A 23,194-nucleotide genomic window follows, 5' to 3' on the forward strand; every position below is an offset into this window, starting at 1 on the left:
ACAGCTACATCTCTTTTCAAAAGACGTTGAATCTCCCCTTTTTTTGTTTCCTCCTCAAGTCCTTGAACGTATGAAGTCTCATTTTTGTAGTATGCCAATTCGTTAACATCACACTTGTGCAAAGATTATACATGTAAGTTTTAGATAAGTTAGGATTATGAAAATTTTGGGTTTGTCGAACCTCCTATCAAACAAACGAAAATAAGTACAAAGCAATATAAAGATAATTGATCAATTATAAAAATTGAATAAAAGATGCGAGTTATGAACTTGAACATAATAAATTCTAGCTTTGACTGTAAATTAGAATTTAGAATATCATCTTGTTAGAAAAAAATTAAAAAATAATAAAAGAAATAAAAAAATGTTATTCTAACCATCTATTTGTATCATTTGTTTAATAAAGATGAGATCTATAAATGTTAATGGGCTCTACTTCTATCAGAGAGATGATACAAATAGTAATACAAATAAATAGTAAAAATTTACAAATATGAACGGAATATGAACGTCTTGGGCAGTGTTTTGAATTTACAGAAATACAGGGGGTGATTGTATAAGTAACAAAGTAAAAGTTTTCAAAATGTCGTTACACTTGGCAACAACAGCTAACTTATTTAAATTGTCTGACGTGTGAGCACGCGCTTTTTCTACACAGAAGAAAACAAAAAATATATACCACCGGAAACAATCGCCAATAAACCGGCGATTAAATACAAAACAAAAACTCGGCGCCAAAAATAATTCTGAAGTCTCAAAGACTCCGCCGACGAGACAACGCTGATGACGAAGAGCCGCCGGATGCGGGCGTAAAAAACAGGTCGGATAAGTGATTTCCAATATCTTCAGGGGCAATTCTGACATAAAGCCCCGCGTTTCTCCCGCCGCCAACCGTCATCCTGTGTGTGTCATAAAACTCCCTGTAAACCGGAACAAGCTTTTGCTCTACAGAAACTTTGATCTCGTCTCGGAGTTTCGGGTCCGGTACGACACTCATTCTTTGTTTCCGATACGCTTGGTCGAAGGCAAAATTGAAATTCCGGAAGATCAATCTCTCTTCCTCGGGAGAAATCTGAGCCGTCGGATTCTCCGGCAGCGAAGATAACACATTCCCCCAAGCCAGTTTCTCATAATTCGCCGCGAACTGCCGCACTTTCGCCTCGTGCTTTGATATCCAGTCCTCCCCAAGGAGGTACTGGAGATTCGACGTGCGGACTTTCGAGATTACGTACTGTAGGTTGTTGGCGAGGAAGAGGTACGAGAGCGCGGTGTCCTTGTAGTGCTTGGCCTTGTCGTCGAGCTTGCAGAGGAGGACGAGGACGAGCCATGCCATGCGGACGGAGATAGCCGGCGCTGGAGAATTATCGGAGACAGGACTGTCGAAGTACGATTCCGGCAGTGTCGATTTAGCCGGGCGAGGCCAATCGGTGATAATATCGGCGAGGATGTTGCTGTAGTCGGTGAGGAGCGAGAGGTGATTCATCGCGCGGACCGTCAGATCGTGGATCCCGCCGCCGGTGGGGACGGATTTGGACGAGTCTTTCTGGACCGTGGACTCGAAGTCGGAAATCAGCGATCGCACCGACTCGCCGAGTTTGATGAGCGAGTTGAGAGCCTGAGATCGGACGGCGGCGGTGGATTCGAATCCGAAGATGGATTCGATCTCCGGCCACCTCTCGGAGATGGTGGTGTACATATCGAGGAGGCGGAAAATGTCAATCGACGACGGCGAGTTCTTCTTGCTTTTCACCGCCACGAGAACTTGCGGGAAGCCGAAGAGCAAATTCGCGGCCTCGCTAGAAATGTGCGCGAAGCAGGACTCGCGGATCGAAGCGGAGGACGCGAATACGTGGTCACACAGGATCCTCTCGCCGTCGAAGAGCGTGGAGATCGAGATCTTCACCGCGCTCAGCCAGCTCGTGATTCTGAAATCCAGAACCTCCCGGTCCATCTTCCCGATCTGCGAGGAGCTGAACCGCTCGACGCCGAGCTTGTACATTCCCTCGTCGATGATCGATTTTCTGATGGTTTTGTAGATGTGAACGCATTCCTTCGCGTATCCCGATGTGATCATGCACTCGGCGATTAATTTCAAGTCGTTCATGGCGATAGCCGAGACGTGCTCGACTTCGGAAATGGCGTCTCCAGCGAATTTTACGTCGTCGTCTGTGGTGGCGCCGCTGTCTTCGTCGTAATCGGAGGTGCTGGACCGGGTCGAGGCGAGAGAGGATCTGGACCGGGTGGAGACAGATTCTGGGTCGAGGTGAGCCCGGTTCATGGAGAGGATCTGGTAAAACTCCTTCTGGAGACGCTTCATTGCCACCTGCATGAGGCCGTGCGCGTGGACGAGTTTTTCGGATGTGGGTTCCTTTTGGACGAGGTAGTGCATGACACTCTGGAGGTCCGTCACGCACCGGATAAACTGCCGGGCTTCGTTTTTGCTCTCGTAGAATAGGGAGGTGACTTTGGCGTAAGTGGAGGTGTCCGGGTTCCACTTCATGATCAGCACGGCGCCGTTCTCGATGATCTCTTGAATCATCGCCTCCGAGAAGTTCGCAACGGGAACGCGCCGCGGGGTCGGAAATGAAATCGAGGGCCTAGAAGGGGAAGAAGAGAAGGCCGGGAGTCTAGCAGGGGAAGAAGAGTAGGCCGCGAACGACGGCGATTTGGAGTGAAATAACAGGCTCCTCATTCCTTTTGTTGGCATTTCACTCTAGTAATCTGACAGGCTTGGACTGGGTTCAATTTTCTCGAGAAAATTGGTTTGGTGTGAGCTGTCTAGGTCGGTCTGTTTGTTTCTCGAGAAAATTTGGTGGCTGTTGTGTGTGGGATTTGGAGGGAGGAGGGAGATTGTGTTTGGGTTGGTGTTATGTTTGGGACTGGATAGTGGGAGGGGGTATATATAGAGAGAGGGAGATGGAGATCGACGACCGTGTCTCCTGTAGAAGGAGAGAACGAAGGCATGTGTTTGACCGTGACGCGTTTGTATTGACAAATTAAACGACGTGTTTTGAGAAATGAAACGACAATGTCGTACCGGGAGCAAACAAATGTAGGAGATTAACTAATTGCTCGCAACGAGACGCAAATATATTCAAATAATTCGGGAGAAGCATATGAACGGTACAGGTTAGATAATAATAAAAATACTATTAAAAATATTATGATTAAGAAAATAATAAAAGATTATTTATTTTGTTGGTTTGTTTTTAACTCTAGTCGCAATTGGGTGCTTAATTAATTATAAAAATAATATTTAATTTATGATCAAGGGAACCGCGAGTCTTATGACTAATATTCCAATATTATTCTCCAAGTTGTTGTTTATAAGTTGGAAGATAATTGGTATTGCACGTGGGACGTAAGCTCATATATCATTTCAGAGGCACTGTTACATAGCATGATATCAGCCCAAGTTACTTTAGGTAGGGCATGACGTTTTCGCTAACATAGAAACACGTGGAAGCAAATATTGAATAGGACTTTATATGAGGACAAAATAAATTCGAGAAAAGTATCACATACATGCACCAACTTATAATCCAAGGATTGATGAAAATGGAAAATAGTTGGAAACAGAAAGGCAGCTTAGGCGACATAGCTTGTGAAGCAATATACCTTGAATTTACATTTTATTAATTATTGATACCGACTGATAAATCTCAAAGTGATGTAACACTCTCTCACCTAGGTACTACTCGACTATGGTATTCTACTTTTAAAGAAACAAACTAATCGCACAATGAGCTAGTCATAACTAAGTATTAAACTTAACATATATACGTCATCAAATGTGAATTAAACTTGAACTTATGAGAAAAGATGAATAATGTAGTAGTCAATTTCCGCCTCCTTTAGTCTTGATGAAAATGTACTTCTAAAACAATAAACACCTTTGATAAAAGACCAAAACATCACGTGCCCACGAGGAGTTAGGGGAGGGGGTTTGGCCAATGGATCTCCGATGCCTATTAAGTCAGTAACTTTGAATAGGATGGGTGTTTAGAGTTTTCTATATAACGAAAAACTTACCAAAATTTGGTGGAGATGGAGGTATTTATACGATGAGGTGGGGGGCCATGGAGTAGGGTTTTGCCATACTTTTTCATTTAGGATTGTACTAACAATAGGATTTGTTAATTAATTTTTATCTTTAATTAGTTTACATTAAGAAGTTTTTTTTTAATAATTACTAATATTAAGAAGAGGAAAAAAGTTTGAAACCATTACAATATTAAAGAGAATAGAAAGGCCGTTTCGAGGATACATTTTTAGCCATTCATTTCACTTCCACGTTCAGGTATAATTATCATTTAAGGAAGTCAAATATAAATCCATGGCTGAAAATGAAGAGCATATCAATAAAGTAAAATATTTATTATGGAGGCAAAGTAATTTGGAATGAAAATATATAATAATATTACAAAAACAAAATAATTAGACTTTTGAGATTATAACACACAGCTAACCACAGGTAAACTTTCGATTTAGCCACCAATATGAAATGAGAAGGGTCGTCAATATACAAATCAGCAATCACAAGAAGTCTATAAAGTACGCTTAAGAACTCAAACTTGCTTAGTAAAAGAATACAAGACTCCTACCGCAAAAATACAAAACTCATCAATATATAGCGAGAAAACAAACTCTTGCTCATTTGTTTCTATTTAGAGGGAGGAATTTCTATTGAGACGGCCAAACATTTCAACTATTTTACTGTTATTGACTCATAAGCGCGAAGGTATATTGCTTCAGCGGTGGAGTTTCAAATTCCCAGCAGAAACATGCACCTTCTCGAATGCTTGAAGACAAAACAAGTCAGCGTGCAATGTAAGCCTGAAATATTTTCAGGTAATAATTACATGCTCTTGATGATTTAATAATTCCCACTTCAGTTTTCCATCTTATAAATTATGGTGGAAACCGTGAATGGAATCCTTCGAACATAATATTAATTAGTAGAATAGTTAAGTAATCTTCCACACCCGTATACGTTAGCATCAACAGCAAAGATATTAATTAAAGAATGCAAAATGCTCCCGCACAGACTGCCATTTTCTCTGCCATTTTCTCTCCTAACATGTGCAGCAAAACAATACGCTGCCTTGTTACAAATTCTGGGAACAAACTGGAAAACATTATATATTATTTTTTTAGAATTTTAACGAAAAGCTCATGATACTGTTTATTTTAATAAAAAATTATATTTTTATATTAAAAAGTTAATCCTAGTACTATTCATTTTATCCTTTATTTTGTCCTTATCATTAAAACTCAAAATTTTCAAATCCTTTTAATTAATTTTCTTTTATTTTTTAGGTAATCTCAATTGCATCGCTATTAATTTAGACGACATTCACTGCCCCGATAATATATTATTACGAAGTTGATCATTGTATTCCAACATGATTACTCAAATTAAAAGTTAATTTTAAATGACATATGGTTCACTTTTTAATAAGTCAAGTTCTGTTCACCTTGCAACTTGATCATTGTAAGAGGATGCATGTTGCAACTTCAACAACAAAAAGTTAAAGAAGAAAAAACAAACAAGAAATAGAAACTTCTGTGCAGAATAATACATATAATCCTCATCACTATGTGATGATTGTGCATCCTTCACCACACAAGCATATATTTTAATATCATAAACATTCTTCTCAAATACAAATTATATATAAATATACCGAGTTTTTATCCAAAAAGGATCCCCATTTTTTTTTATAAAAATGGAGATTAGTTGGCGGACCCACTTTACACCAAACAACTAAACCGTCTACTTTTTAAGTCTTCATTCATAGCTCATCTTGCAAAAATTCAATTCAATCCAATTTACTCATTTGATTGTCTTGATGAAATTTTAATGTTTATCAGAACACAGTGTTCGTCAATTCGTTTTAACTTAATTAGATGCTTCAAACATCTTCGATTTGGCTAATATTTTGTAAGGAAGATCTATGAAGTGCAACGTGAAAAATAAATTGTTTAGAAATTCGATATGAAGTGAGACGCACAAATATTCCCCATTTCTATAAAAAAAAAATTAGGGATCCCTTTTAGATAAGGGGTCTGTAAATTTATATATATATATGATAATATTCATAAATTTTCATCATTTTTTAATTTATTTCACTTTTTCCAGTTCTTCTCTGGTCATAGTCATATATAACGCGATTTTGGTTTTGGCAAAAATTATTAGTCGAGTTTTGTTTTCGTCTCGACTACTCTGTCGTTTGGCTCCTTGCCCGTACATGCATCAGCAGTGATCACTGTATGCAGCACTCATTTTGAGCTGTTGGAGTTGGATCACCCACCGCTGTTAGGGTTTGATTCCTTTATTTTCGTGTGATACAAATTATCCAACAAAGAACATATATACATAAATCCATTATCTACAGATTCTAGACGATCGAGAAGCAATACAATTCAAAGTTAGTTTCATATATAGTTAATTGGATTGAAGCACATGTTTTTATAATAACTCGTTTTTTCTTGGGCTGCTCATCGATTATATACTGGTGTATATTATGCCAACCAGAGAAATTAACAAATATACTTGCATGGGAACTGGGAAGAATACGCGTAGCTTATAGCATGCAATTTAAGAAAATAAGAAAGAAACACAAATAATTGGTCTTAGGAAGATCTAAAGGCCTAAGGCCAGCTACCAACTAACTACTCGTCTAATATAATGATACTTTTATTTCCAAATTAATGTTGAAGAAAAACAGGTCCAAATCTCCCCTCCCTCAATGACCAAAATAGTAAAAATATATCTAAGAATTGAAGAGGAGGGGAGGCTTTGAGTGCAAAGAGTCTAATTAACTAGTCTAGAGTGTAAGAATGTGAATGTGGTATAAGTATTTTATCATAGAGTTGTAAGAATGTATTAAGAAACTTGCAATAACTTAACTACAATGCACTTCTCACATTCTCAATTAATTGGTTTTTGCGCGGTTTGAAACCCTGTCATCCATCAGGGGTTAGATCATATGCTATTTGAGATTTATAAAAGAAATAATGATGTTTTCTAGTAAAATGTGTCTTTAGATATAATATTAAGTTGTTATTATGTATTATTTAGGTACTTTGGGTGCAATGTTGTATGACAATAAAAGCATAAACCCCTACTCAGAAGTACTGTCTAGAACATACACGCACCATCATATTGGCAATGCAATTCTTTCTTCATTGATATTGTTGAGCACTTTAGAATTATACACACACACACACACACACACACACACACACACATACACACACACACACACTTCAAGTGCTTTTAAAATGTCATTTAAGCATTGCCAATTGATTGGTACGTTAATTGTTTTGGTTTTTCATGTTTGGGGGGTGTATATATAGTATATACTATATAAAGTTATAAAACCTAGCTTCGCGTCTTTCTTTTCCTGTATACATGTTTGAAACTTTTCTATTTTGCTGCTGCAGACCACTACTGCGGCAGGTCAAAATAAAAACCGTTGGTGACGAAGACTTGCACATAAATATTATTATGAATTTACCGTCTTTGGCATTCGTTTGACTGACTTGGAGTCTTGGAATGCTGCCTTCCTCAGTTCCGATCTTTGCATATATATGAACTCAAACCGTGAGAAATCGGCTATAAGATATTAAATCCTTGTGGACTAATAAAATTTATGGGTCTTTTCCTTAACAAACCAATTGCTTCACATGCTAGTAAATCGGACTGTTGAATTTTAAGAAATGGATGTTCTATATACTTAATTACGTATACTAGTCTTTTAAGACGGCTTTGTTATGCCATATATAAATTCACCACTGATACTCCTTCAACGCATAAGTCTTCACGCATATGTATAGGTATTTATTTAAAATTATAATTTTGTACATATAGTTCAGAATATCGATCGAGCAATATGGAAGTCGTGAAGTGTTTGAAAGGTCATATACTCATTAATTAATTATTGTCCATCCTCAATTAATTTTGAATGTCTAAATTCTGAATTGGTTATATGGATAAACCTGTTACATCCGTACCACAATTTATTGTATTCTATCCCCCTACACTGTAAATTTATGAAAAATGACCCCCTGATGGGCTAAATGAAAATCCTATGTTAACCTCTGAACTCTTTTCATAATTTATCTCTTTTCTTGTCTTACTTAAGCAGTACTTGTCACCACAAACACGTGAGCACAAACGGGACGTAAATTGGATGCCTCTAGCTCCGTCCCCTTCCCATTTATTTTGGTTTTGTTCTACTTGTAGGAGCTTGTGTTGGTGGTTCATATCTGTCAGCTCTTCTCTAGAGTGGCAGTTTTGGTGGCAAAATTTTGTTGGGTTTTTGTCCTTGTTGAGGGTTGAATTTTTTTGTAATGCGAGACCTTTTTGTTGCCTTTTTAGCTGAATAGCCTTTGTCTATCCGCACTTTATTCGGTTAGTTTGATGTAATTGTATTGGGCTTCTCTAATTCAATAAAAAGAAGAAGCAAATTCGATCCCCGTAAGTCGGACCCTAGATAATTAATGTATAGTATTTTGTTATGTTTTTTATATAAGACCATATTCTCCAACAGGTTCGAAATTGAGACTTCACACATACTAAGTAGGCGTTTTATTAAAGAGTATGTTACCTTGAAATGGTACCACATTTTACACGCAATATGACATATGACATATACATCAATGAGATAAAAATATAGATTAATGAAATAAAATCATTTATAACTAGAGGTTTACATATCAAATGGCACATGGGACTAAAATGTGGAATAACTTAGTCGATGCTTCAAAGTAAGAAAAACCAAGACCATATATGCTATTAGTAGATGATTGTATTGGGGATGGCTTTGCTTGTCAAGAAGGCCAAATTTGTTGCTGATGTCTTTGCTCGTCAGAGCTATATTATTTCTGATCGTCATATTTGAGACCATTGTATTCCTTCATTTGCTTTAGCTACTTTCAGTTTGATTATGTTGGGAACAGTTGGAAATGTGATTTTTCTCCTTAATGTTATACTTCTTTTACTTCAAAAATGATTATATTGGTTGAAAAAGTAGTAATATTAAAGATAAATTAATTAAAAGGGTTCTAAAACTGTAAATCTTAATTAAAAGCATTCAAACAACTTTATTTAATGGTTACCACAAAAATCAGATAAAATTCTAGTAGTGGATGTAGCCTAGTTTTGAGGGATGAACCACTTAAATCTTGAGTCCATTTCATTTTAATTTTATCCCAAGCCCACCAAGGGCAGCTAATTGTTTATTGTTTTAATTTGTTAAGTTTTGAGAATTAGTAGAAGTCACAACTTTATTTCTTAGCTTTCTTTGTTATTTGATAAAAGAATGTTATTTGATTCAACATTAATTTACCTACAAAATATATATTAGTTGCTCATTCTAAATTTACATATAGGTCGATTAATTAGTATAATATGTTTGAATATATATGTAGTATTGTGCATATATATATAGGTAAATTAAATAAAACTACCTCAATTATTGGGTCATTAACAGTTTCATGTCTCGTCTTTCAATGTCATACCTTATCTTCGAATATGTTGCAATGTCATACTTTCCATTAGTTGTCGGCCAATTCCTCTGTTAAATGCTGACGTGGCATGAGGCAGGGCCTACTTTATATTTAAAAAATAATTAAATATTAACTAAAAATTAAAAAATTAAAAAAAAAAAAAAAAAAAAACAGATCCCATCACCCCCACCCCCAAAACCCACTCCCTTCATCATCTTCATCCTCCCGTCCCCCCCCCCCCCCCACCCCCTAAAAACCTTCCTTCCAAACCCAGAACCCCCCATCCCCACCTCCCCCACAACCCCCCCTTCTCCCTCCCAAGTCCCAACCACCTCTCTCTCTTCCTAAACCTTCATTCCTCCGTCGGTTATCCCCTCTCTCTGCAACCCCAGCTCTCTTTCCAAATAGATTTTGTCGAAATCCCCGTCAATTTGACCTCCCTTATGGGCAAAAGCCCTTACCTCTTCAATTTTTTTTTTTTTTTGATTTAATTTTTAATTTGGGGGAGAAATGAAGAGGTTGAGATCTAGCAACGATCTCAATTCCTTCAGTAAGGATCCGAATCCTAACCCGAACCCAAGCTCCAACCCTGGCCAGACCTCATTCTCCTCTTCGCACCGGAGCTTCTACTATAAGCCAGATATTGTGCACAAGGGTTTGCTCTTGTTGTTAGATTTTGAATGGGAGGGAAGGTGAAGAGAGTGGAGGAAAGGGAGGTGGGTGGGAGGCTCAGGAGGGAGAAAGGGGGGGTTGTGGGGGAGGTGGGGGTGGGGTTCTATGTTTGGAATGAAGGTTTTTTTTTTTTTTTTTTTTTTTTGGGGGGGGGGGGGTGTGACTGGAAGATGAAGATGAAGAAGGGGATGGGGTTTCGGGGGTTGGGGGGGTGATGGGATCTAGGTTTCGTTTTTTTTTTATTTTTTATTTTTAATATAAAGTGGGTCCCGCCTCATGTCACGTTAGCATTTAACAGAGGAATTGACAGACAACTGACGGAAGGTATGACATTGCAATAAATTCGAAGATAAGATATGATTGAAACTTTTTAAAGACGAGGTATGAAACTGTTAATGACCTAATAGTTGAGGTAGTTTTATGTAATTTACCCTAAATATGTGTGTGTGTGTGTGTGTGTGTGTGTGTGTGTGTGTTGAGCTTATGGTAGTACTATATACATTTGAATGTGTGTGAGTGTGTGTGTGTGTATGTTAGGGGTAATAATATGTGTAATAACTATTTGGTCATTGTAATTAAGGTGAGTAATTACATTTATTGATTTATTTTGAATATTGTGGTACAAGTTGTAAATATCTTGTAATAATAGGTCAATTATTTTTCTACTTGGCAGTCATTTTCAAATTTGGATTTTATTTGGAAGTTTATAACTAGGTGAGTTTTTGTCTAGAAAATAAAAGTTGCAAGGGTCTATATCTAAAGAGCCTTTTTTTTTCTACGCTTTTAGTTGTTTCTCAATGTTTTACTTTTTCTACGTTTTAAAAACCCAATTCTATACTGCAACCCCCTCATTCAACCCTCAATATCCATCATCTTTCATCTTGTCATTTTGCTCTTCCTTCTTGGTTGTCATCCCTCCCACAACCTCTGCTAAAAGCTAAAAGTGACACACTTGTTTTCCCTCAGATTTAAGCCCTTTGTTCACGGAACTGGATCATCTTCTGAGCTCAGGATGGGGATCCTCATGAGCAGCCTATCCGGGGTGTTCAAACTTGATCCAACGGCTACAATAATTATAACTTTTAGAGGGGCCTCATGTTTAGAGCCGTTGGATCAAATTTTAATGGCCCGGATGGGCTGCTCAGGAGGATCCCCATCCTGAACTCAAGAGAGGATGCAGTTCCTTCGTTCACGGCCCTGCACTCAACCCACATGTCAACAAATCGAGGCAAAACTTGCTATGGCTTTGCCCAAAGTGATGGTGTTTTAGATGCCTCTTTAGCCCCATTCCCTTCCCATTGATTTTGGTTTTTGGTTCTACTTGCAAGAGCTTATGTTAGTGGTTCAGATATGTTGGCTCCTCTCCAGAATAGCGGTTTTAGTAGCAAAATTTGGTGGGGTTTTTTTCCTTGTTGAGAGCTGATTTTATTTTATTTTATTTTATTAATTAATTAATTAATTTATTTATTTATTTATTTATTTTTGCAATGTGATACTTTCGTCGAACTTAACGCGAAATTAGTTTTCTTAGGACAACTACCCTTATGGTCCCTGGCAAGGTGGCTGCGACAACGATTTCCGGGTTAAAAATTGAGACATCACACATAAGTAGGCGTTTTGTTAAAGAGTATCTTACCTTGAAAAAGTACCATTTTACTCGCAATGTGATATAGGACATCAATCAACATCAATGAGATAAAATATAGACTATGAAATAAAATAATTTACTAACTAGTGGTTTACATATCAATTGGCACATGGAACTAAAATGTGGAGAAACTTAGTCGATGTGCCCAAGTGAGAAAAAACCAAGACTATACGTGCTATTAGTAGAAGATTATATTGGTTGAAAAAAGTAGTAATATTAAAGAGAAACTAATAAAAAGGGTTCTAAAACTTTAAATCTTAATGAAAAACTTTCAAACAACTTTATTTAATGGTATGACAAAATCCAATATCAAACCAGCCTCATGATACAGACCCAAGATATGTGTTTTCGATTTTCCCTTGACATTTTTTTAGCCCAGTCCATTGTGTTTCCATTAGTTGTAGCAACAAAAGGAACTCAACATTCTATTTTTCTTCAAATACAGAGAGAGACAGAGATAATGTAGAGTGTTTGTAGAACTCAGATACTTCGTTGTTGATTGCTGAAGATCATTGTTGTGACAATGAAGGTATGCCACCTTACCCATAAACTTCTCAATTGTCTTTCTTTAGAATTCGATATGGATTCCTCTCTAGTTTTGGGCAATTTTCACTCTCTACGTTTCAACTGATAAGTCGGTAATCTTTGTTCTCAAATCTCTTTGTTATAGCTGTATTATTTGTATGATTAATGTATTGCGAGGCATTTGAATCATATTTGAGCGACTCAGGGTTTAATTCTAATTGATCTGCTTTAATTTGTTTGTGCTGATCATTAAGAGACAATACAAAAATTAGTAATTGTATATTGAATATATGTGTACCAGATAAAGCAACCATTTCTTGGACAATAAATTTAAGGAAACTTTAACGAAAAGCTTCCGGTACTGTTTACTTTAACGAAAAACCACATTTTTACACTAAAAAGTCAATTATGGTATTTGTTGACCCTAAAAACTACCAAACCCACATGGCGAGCAGGATGAGTAATTAATAAGCTAACTACGTCCTTCGGTTGTGTGTGGGGCGTGCCAACTCGTCGGCCGGAGTAAAATTTGTTGATGTTGCGTTGAGCGCGTTGTTGACTTCTTGAACTTGCGACTGCAGCAGAGAAAGGAACATGTCTCGGCCTTCGGGTTCTAGAGCCTGAAGATAAGGCTGCTAGTTCTGCGAAGTTCAATATCAAATTCGGCTTTCAATGTGCCGAATGTGGTAACTTGTAACACCTCACTTTGCCAAGAAGACTAGTGAGATGACCTCTGCTAATAAGGATTCGAAAACCCTTCTCGATCGAGACTTGGATAGTTAACCAGTCGGCCTCGACGTAGTGCAGGTTATCTAAATTGAAGGTGCTCCTTGGTCGGTTGATTCTATGACAACAGTGCTGTTTATCCAAACTGAATGTGTGTTGGTGGAAAAAGAAAATAAAAAAAATCTCAAGATGTTTGAGAGGTTTGCACAGGGCAGTTGTGTGTTGAATTGGAGGGGGCTTGAATGATGCACTCAGCTATCTATTTATAGCAACAAATCCTCCTTAAGATCGAGTTGAAACCATATTCGGATTAGGACTTCTTATTCTGATCCAACCTTATCTCGACCAATCATACTCCTATTAGGACTTTGAACTCATCCCTTTTTCAAGCCGAATTCATTTCTAGCCAAGAATCCTCATTGCATTAGGACCCCTTATCGTACTAGGAATTCGACCGATCCGCTCTTATCCAAATCACTCCTTCTTGCCATAGGACTCGACCACCCTAACTGAGTGGCTTAAGACCACCAAACAGCCCATAATTTGAAAAAGCTTTGGGCCGAACATAAACCTACGCTTGGCCCAATAATATTATTTTGTGCCCAAACAGTACTATTCACTTTACCCTTTATTTTGTCTTTATCGTTAAAACTCAAAGTTTTCAAGTCTTTTTCATTAGTTTTCCTTAAGTTTAATAATTATTTCATATGAAAGGCAACTTTTTGTTGCAAAAAGGCTCCCAACAAAAGACCACATCCCTCAATGTACTTCTACTTATAGAACTCCATAGCTTAAAGCAAACGAAATTGCAAAAAGGCAAGTTACCATTTAGACTCACTCCAACCCTTGGAGTAAGTTTCAAAATTTAAGTTGTATTCCTCCTCCATTTCCTTCCAACCCTTGGGCAAATTTTTGGTTTTGGGTTAAAACTCACATTGACCCAAATTCCGGCCATGATTTAAGCCCATGTTAGTGGGAGGAGCCTGCAAGTGCACATGAACGCACCCCAAAATAGAGTAGCGAAGCAAGCAAGATGGGACAATGCATGAAATGCGCTGGGAGCTGAGTGGTTGTGTAATACCCTATATTAAAAAAAATGATATATTTATGTGTTTGTATGTGCAAAGTTATTTTTATGTAATGATTTTATTGAGTTTCTTTTTATATGCCATGTGCACAATAACCTATATTTTTTATATGTAAAATAGTCTCAACGTACAATTCTTTTTGCTACAACATTACTTCAAAAACTAGCTAGTATTATTTCATGTTCATATATAATTAGAGATATTTTTAGTTTGAATTGGAGAAGGGTGATTATATGGGATTGGCTTGATAATTTTACCAAATAAGGGTGAATTGGCAAGTTTGTAACCATTAGGAATTTAGAAGTTAATGATTGGTGATGATTCATCCCCCAAATTTGGAGAGGTGGGATTTTATATCCCTTATAGTTTGGACATGGCCTTTATGCATTTGTCCACATGCATTGTAATGATTATAATCATGATCAATTACTAATGTTTCCAATGATTGATAGCCAAGTGTTGCAAAAGAATTGAAACGTGTCCTCAAAGGCTTAATTGAGGATTCCATTTCTTTCTCTATAAAGGCAGATGGAGGAAAGAACACGGGGAGGAAGAGCACACACCAACAAGAACCTAACAGCAACAAGAAAGATCTCTCATTCTCAGACCACTCTCCCCACCATCCCTTTCTTTTACCGTATGTAAAGACTTTAGGCCATCTTCATTGTATTTTGTATATTTCTCTTACATAGTGCAAATGCATATGCAACTCTAGTGGATGTAGCCGATTTGGTGAACCACTTAAATCTTTTTGTTCATTATTACCATATTTGCAAGCTTTCATCTTAATCCCGAAGACAATTCTTCACTTTTGAAACCAAAATTTTGACATACCATTATTAATAGAACAGTACTGAGTTTCAAAATGAACTACAGCTTTATACATAAATAGTCCAGGCATCCAACATCCGTCTTCTTCATTTTTCACATGTGTCTGACCACCACCACGATACAACAACTGCTATGCTTGGCTAGTCACACTCACCAATGGCAGCCATGACGAACGAGATGATGGATGAAGCCACTGTGGCTACCACTCTACATGAACCACTTTGGAAATCTGTGAAACTCAAATGGGGTTATGCATCAATGTCACCTAGAGAGAGATGGAGTAAAATGGTAAAGTAATATTTCTCAATTATATTTTTGTGTGTTATCAATACTTTATTATTGATAATATAATACAATTTTGGCTATTAACTATTTTGATTAGTGTTGCAGATTGTAGCATGCGATTTTTGATATCCATATTACTTTGCATATACATAAGAATGCAAAGCAAGAAAAAAAGTTGTGCGTTGTGTCAAGTGCTCACTTGTGTAAAGTGTTTGAGTTGTGAAGATGCTTAAGGGCTGGAGAATGCCTTGAATATAAAATAAAGAACCTTGTATATGTCAGGCGTCGAGGGAAACGCTTGAATATACAATTGGGCGTCGGAGGAAGTTCCTATATAATAAAGTGGAAATTGAGAATTTAATTATGAAAAATTGGGTTTAAGGGATGAACGGGAGTTAACTCATATTCTAAGGTATTCGGAGCCAAGTGGTATAAGCATGATATGAGACATGCAGGCTTAGATGCCTTAGGTATGTGTTAGCAGGGTTTGAAGGGAGTGAGTACATTTATGCACCTTATTTGCATATATTTTATGCTTTTTCAAGAATTCTCACATTTTAGTTATTATTTTGTTGGTAGTTTCGGTTGTAAAGTAATTTGTACACTATTTTATTCCACTGCGTATTCAATAAATTTTATGTATGTAAAATTTTGTTATACGATGTATTGAGTAATCGTTACAAATTATTTTATTTTATTTTCTCCCATATCTTGGTTGTAGAATTTATTTCTATAGCTAAGATATGTCTCACACCCACTTGTGAATAGTCTTTATTCACGAGTTGGAGCGTGATAGGCTAAGGTCCCACACACGTGGGTCTTTTCGGCCACCCATCGGAGCCCAACGACTATTTTTCTCATCCAAGGGCTCTGATTCATTGGGCCAAGGTTCAGATTGTTTTTTTGTTGTAGTTTATATTTATAAATTTATTGAACCCAAAGGCTGAGATCGAATATGATTAAATCTAACAGTAAAAAAAAAAGAAAAAAATCTAACAATCCAAATTTAAATCCAACGGATAAAATAATTAAAATAATTATTTAACTTAAAATTCACCTAAAAAACACTATAAATACCTATGTATTTGTTCAAACATTCACACAAAATTCCCTTTTCTCCTACAATTCTTCCAATTTTTCTTTCTATCATCTTCCAAAATCCCATGTATTTGTTCATGTGTTTTGTGTTTATATATCTCTATCATGTGGTTCATATTCTTCCATAATGTTTCATGAGTTTCATATGTCGATTTAGTGATTTTTCAATGTATCAAAATTTAAATATTTTTAGGTTAAAATGTTCATAAAATTAATTTAGGATAGTCCATATATATATATATATATATATTTTAAGAAAAAGTTCCTAAAATAAAAAATTAGCCTAAATTCATTTTGACACACCTCGACCTGGAATATCCACCTGGACTCCAAATCGAGCTATGTTGGCTGACAACAGGAAGGTGACGAAGCCATAACGTGTAGTGATGTGGAGAGTGTGAATAGATTTAAACCTAAAAGTGTCTAAATGTAAGAGTGCACAAGTGAGCTGGATTGACCCCAATGATGTCAAAGCATAAGTAAAGTACAGTAAAAGTAGGATAACAATTATACCATCGAAGGTACTCTACTATACCAACATTTTCCAAGACTCCTTGTCGACCCAAAAACTCTGCTACTAAAACCTGGAGGGGCGAAAAAAATAAAGGTGAGTGGGCCTAAAAATAAAGCTTTGTAAAAACCTTTTTGAAAACGTAATAACCCCTCGCTGTAAAACAAGTATATATAACATACTTCGTATAATATGAAGATACTTACCATAGCCAGCTATATCTCAAGAATGAAATACATCACAAGATTTCGTAATCAAACACATAACATCACGCAATCACAATATCTCGCATAAATGAAAATATCATATCGAGTGCTCATCGACATATGTTGACACACGAGTTCATGCAAAGGTATTCTAACATGAACAAGATTGCGTGTAAATAAATGATTTATGCTCTAGTATTACAATCATGTGAAAACTGACACTATACGCATCACATACGAGTCCTAATTGCCTATAGTGATTTAGGATAGGATTGACACCTACAATGGATCCAAAGTGAGCATACAAGTGAAGACTGGCCCTGGCCTAGCCAAGAACTAACACCAGTGTAGCACATGATGAGTAGTAAACGTAAATATGGTATGCCACAGTAATTCGATAATTCTAGTCACATAATATTATTCATAGCTGTAAATCTAATTAAGGCATTCCCTTTATAGTAAGCTTACATGTGCATCCCGTAGGATTATTTCATAATCTCCCAACAATACGACATTTCTAATAAAAGTTAATTTAATTATGGCATCACGTAGAAATTTCATTATTAAGTATGTATCAAAACTAAATACATACACACACACACACACACACACAATATATATATATATATATATAAAAGAAAAAAAAAAAAAGGCATACTCACATATACTTGCGAGGTTGCAACAGTTCGAACTAGGAAAGCAGAGTCTCCGATAGTAATCACACATAAGTATAATATTAGGACCCCGTTAGTAAAACTCAACGAAAACGATTAAATTTGGGAAAACAGAGTGCAGATTTGGAATCAAGGCATCGAGATAATATGAGAAGGGTCCTGGGCAATTTTCATAAAAAGTCAACGGTCAACCCCTAAAAAGTCAATTGAGCCCCCGAGACGGTCAACTACATTAAAACTTTAAAATTTCACTAAACATATGTCAAAAACGGACTCCAGGCGTCGAAATTAGCTTATAAAGGTTTTTGAGAAAATTTCGAAAAGGTCAACGCAAGGAATATTCTAGAGAATATTCCAAGAAATATTCTAGAGAATATTCCAAGAAATATTCCAGGAATATTTCGAATCCATTCGGAAATAGGTCGGGTTGAATTCAGGTTAGGGTTAATGGGTCATAGGTTTGGGCCCCTTCATGGATCAAGTTTTGAGTCTTTTTTTTTTCTTTTTTTTTTTTTTTTTTTGGTATCGGGTCAGGTTAACCTGCTTGGGCTCGTGGGTTGCACCCGCTGGACTCAACATAGAAGAAGGCCGTATCTGGGCTAGTTTGGTCAGGAAACTTCCCAAGCTTTGATTTGGGTTCAAAACTCAATCATTTTCAATGATTCAAAAACCAAATTGAAAAAAGGACACTAGGAACAAGAATATACCATAGTGGTTTCTCGCCGTGGCCAAAGTTGGTCGGAAATGGCCTGCCAAAATCTCAAGCTTCGTCAGAAACTGAGAAAATAACCTCCTTGAATTATCTCTATATCAATTCATCGTCAAAACACATAGGGAATTCAACACATTTACTTAGAACATCACAAGTAATCAGTTTAAGGTCATTGAAACCTTACCTTCGCCGTAAAGGTGAGATTCTCGCCTAAAAATTTAAGTTTAAAACAGAGCTATGTGTGAGCCTTTGTGCACTCTTTCTGTAACCCAAAGCTTAGATTAAGTTTGTAGGGTAAGATGATGGTGGTCTGGTGGTGTGTCAACCCTGTCAGAAACAACGACGATAGGTGATGGTGGTCAGGTTTAGTTCACTACATTGTGCAATGAGTGCAATAGAGATTTAAATAGAGAGGTTAGAGAAAAAGAGTGATGAGGTGGCATCGAAAGAGAGGAAGAGTAAGGTGAGAGGGAGAAAGGTGAAAGAGAAATCCCGAGAGATTTGGAGACACATAAGAGATGGGAGAGAATGGGGTGTGGGCCCTATTGGCTCACAAAACAAGGTCACAAAATACAAAACAAAAAAACCTTTTGTAAATGTAAATTTACTAAAATACCCTTGGTATTCGGTTTTTTGTAAAATCTTCATCGTATCTTCGAATTCAGTTCTGCTTGCGCCTACACGTTCTTAACATCAAGTACTACAAGGATATGATAAGAGAATGTTTCGCACGCCTCACGAAATGGCGGTAAAATTAGGAACGGGTTGTTACACATTCTATAATCTAGGGCTAAAAATTTAACCCAGAAAAGTTGGAGCATAAAAGCTGTTTTTGGATTAATGCCTAAATTTTCAGGGCTAAAATTTTTAGATTTTAACCCAAAAATTAGAGATGTCATACATATATGACAAATGGATTATATATAACTATCATGATTTCATTGAAAATGCTTATACCAAGTGAAAATTGGGTGGGATATTGTTATTATGTAATTTGAGATTATTGCTAGACATAACAAGGCGAGTTGTTAGATGGCAATTCAAGACAATTGATTATAGATCATAATTGGATGAGGTATTGCTACTATGTAATTTGAGTGATTTTATTTGTAATTTTAATTTGATTGGATTTTTCGTTTTGTTGTTGAATTATTAGATTTTTCAAATTTTGTATTTTATTCATGTTTTTTGATTAGGATGTATTCACATTTAATACATTAGTAGTAGGGAGCGATAATGATGCTTGCTTTCGTATTTTTTTGGGTAAATTACAATGAACTACCTCAATTATTGGGTCATTAACAGTTTCATATCTCGTCTTTAAAAGTTTTAATGTCTTACCGTATATACGAATTTGTTGCAATGTCATACCTTCCGTCATTTTGTCTGTTAATTCTTTGTTAAATGCTGACGTGTCTTGAAGCAGGACCCACTTTTTTGCGCCGTTCTTGAACACGCCCGACCTGACAAAAACCCCATCTGGGTTCGGGTCGACCTCGCCGTTTCGCGCGCCTGGGTGCAGATCGACAAAGGGAAGGGGATCCATGGGTGAGATGGAAGGATGTGGAGATGGATGAAGATAGGGTGACAGTGGGGTGGTGAAGGAAGGTTAGGGGTGTTGGGGTGGGGGGGGGGGGGGTGGACACGGGTGGATGGGGAAGAACATAAGAAGAAGATACGGATGTTGGCGTGGGTGGGGAAGGGGTTGGGGGAGGAGGAGGTAGTGGTGCGTGGAGATGTTAACGTGGGTGGGGAAGGGGTCGAGGGTTGCAGGGAAGGGATTTGGGTTTTGGGTGGGATAAGGGGGCGGGGGAAGAAAGGGTGAGGGAAGGGATGGGTCCCTATGCCAAAAAAAAAAATGATTTTATTTTTTTTAATTTTTTAATATTTAATTAATTAATTTTTTAATAGAAAATGGGTCATGTCACTTGCCGCGTCAACATTTTAACGGAGGAATTGACAAATAACTGACGAAATGTATGAAATTGTAACAAATTTGTAGATAAGGTATGACATTAAAACTTTTTAAAGACGAGGTATGAAACTGTTAATGACCAATAGTTGAGATAGTTCTGTGTAATTTACCTTATATTTTTTAAGTTCCCAATAAAAAATTTTATAATTAAGGGAATGGGTTGATTATAAAAAGAAAAATAATTTTAATTTTTTTGGGTACTTGACTTTCGGCTTTAGTGAGTTAATGGCATATTTGTAAATAAATGGATGTTTCTTATGAGTAATGTTAGAGAGACTAGATTTGTAGATAAAATTTTGTAAAATAAATGAAATAAAAGTTGATGATTGGATTATTACTTAAGAATTACTAAACATGCTTAATTTTATTGGCGACACATCATTTAGGTTTTAAATTTCTCTACAAAATTATTCTTCCTAATATTACCCTTATGTTATTATAGAATTAGGCTGACTAATTCAGTGGCATTTTTGTAATTAAAACGTGATAGATTTGGGCTAAAAGAGAGATTTTTCAATATGATCGGTACACGGAATGCTACATCACATATCATTATATAAATTGTGAGATATATGTGTTAAAAATTTAATAATTTAAAATATAAAATTTCTCATCACTTATATAAAAACACGTGGTATACCCTTCATATTGCTGGTCACAACTCAAAATTTATCGGGCTAAAGGAGATAGGATTCCGTTAGGGACAAGGATTGTCCACCCTTGCACTTCCAGTGCCCTCCGGTGCCTTCTTGTTTATGTGGTCACGGTTAAGCTACGTTAATATTTTATATTACTATTCATTTTTGTCTTATTATTTCTATAAAAAATAATATAAAATGTTAAGATGACTTAATCGTAATCACATAAAACAAGAGGGCACGGAAGGATATCGAAAATGGAAGGTCGTACAATCCTTGTCCTTCCGTTAGGGTCAGGGACTCAAATTTAATTTGGAGCTTGCGTGTTGGCCTGTGATTCCAGCACGTGGGCATAATATTAATTTACTCAACATGTCTACTTGACGAGAAGATGTTGTGTAAGATGATCCATGGTGGTGGGCTATGGCTGTTGTGTTGTGAGACACGAATGAGACCCGTTGAACATAAATAAATAAATCAAGGGTGCGGTGAGGAAATTTTTGTGTGTTTACAACGCTCATAGACACGTGGTCTAGATGTCATATCCTAAAATTTCTCCTACTAAACTGATTTGCTGTTAGATTTATACATCAGCGTTGATACGATCTCATGTGGCAATGATAAGAGAAAATTAGAATTATATGTCTCATTTTAAACATTTATAGATTAAAAATTCATTCATTTTTAACTTTAGATTTAGGTGTTTTAACTTTTGATTAAACAATCTATTCCACATAGATTCCTAATTTAGACTTTTTCAAATTTATTTTAAATTAATTTCTCCACTAGAAATGCCTTCAAATAATATTTATTTAATTTATTATCTTTATCCTTTCCTCAATTTAAAAATTCAATAATATCCAAATAGATAATAACCAAATTAATTGAGGACCGAGAGACTTAAATTATTAAGAACTTTCAATAGGATAATATATATAAATCGTTTCTAACTTGGTACAATCTTTACTACTGTAAGCGTTAATATTCTTTCTCATTCTCTATTTTCTTCGTTAGAATTCAACTACGATTTAGGTGAAATTAATGTGTCATCTTTCTGAACAAAAGCATTAAAATGTACCAAAACAAGTTATTTTTAAATTAAAACGTAACTATGCTGAATTGAAAGTCTTCATAGTAAATTAAAATGTAATCATGCTGAATTAAAATATACCCATGTTAAATCAAAGTGTATTGATGGATTTTAGGTACGTTTATTTTAAATGTACAAATATGTATGTTTTAGTAACTTTCTATTTTGTTGTTTGTATCTACATTTTATATGTGTGTATTATGTATTTGCCAATTATTTAAGGAAAAAACTTTTGCAAGTTGTCTTTTAGGTACATTCCATGAGTCAAGATAAAACACCAGTGTTATATGAGTATTGGAAGATTTCAGATTTTCATAATTTTATGAACTAATGACAATTTTTAAAATTGTAAATGCACGAATAATGAAAAGAAAACGAGATAATTTTCTAAAATGAAATTAATAATCCCCAAATTTATAGGAGAATGTTTAATCAAAATTTTAAAAGAACCAGATGTTTAGTTTAAGTAATTAAAAAACAAAACACCTATATCAAAACGTCCCCCAACTAGGAAAATTGATGCCATATCCCTTTTATTTCTATTTGTTAATGATCAAAGGCTCTATTTAATACATATTTGGAAAAATGTTTATTTATTGTTCACATTACATGTATATTAATATTAATTAGCCTTTGTGGATAAACTCATAAAAGCAATGAGTTCTAAGCATTATAACATGCAATAAAACTATGGTTAATACTTGCATTCTCCTTTTGGAGGAACAAGCCATTCTCCTGTTTACAAATAACATACCATTGTTGTAACATCCCACATCGCCCAGGGAAGTGATCCTTAAATGTATATTCTCATCCCTACCTAGCACGAGGCCTTTTGGGAGCTCACTGGCTTCGGGTTTCGTAGGAACTCCGAAGTTAAGCGAGTAGCGCGCTAGAGCAATCCCATGATGGGTGACCCACTGGGAAGTTGCTCGTGAGTTCCCAAAAACAAAACCGTGAGGGAATGGTAAGCCCAAAGCGGACAATATCGTGCTACGGTGG

The 23,194-nt window shown here is 36.2% G+C and overlaps 1 pseudogene across 1 annotated transcript; it reads right to left on the minus strand.

The window, feature by feature from the left end:
- Positions 1 to 500: 500 nt before the first annotated feature.
- Positions 501 to 2,869, minus strand: LOC137723676 (exocyst complex component EXO70H1 pseudogene; annotated as a pseudogene). The gene has a single exon (XR_015961652.1). The product of XR_015961652.1 is annotated as an exocyst complex component EXO70H1 pseudogene (transcript).
- Positions 2,870 to 23,194: the final 20,325 nt, after the last annotated feature.

Source organism: Pyrus communis, chromosome 4 (assembly GCF_041283825.1).
Source record: "Pyrus communis isolate YQ-2024b chromosome 4, ASM4128382v1, whole genome shotgun sequence".
Taxonomy (NCBI): domain Eukaryota; kingdom Viridiplantae; phylum Streptophyta; class Magnoliopsida; order Rosales; family Rosaceae; genus Pyrus; species Pyrus communis.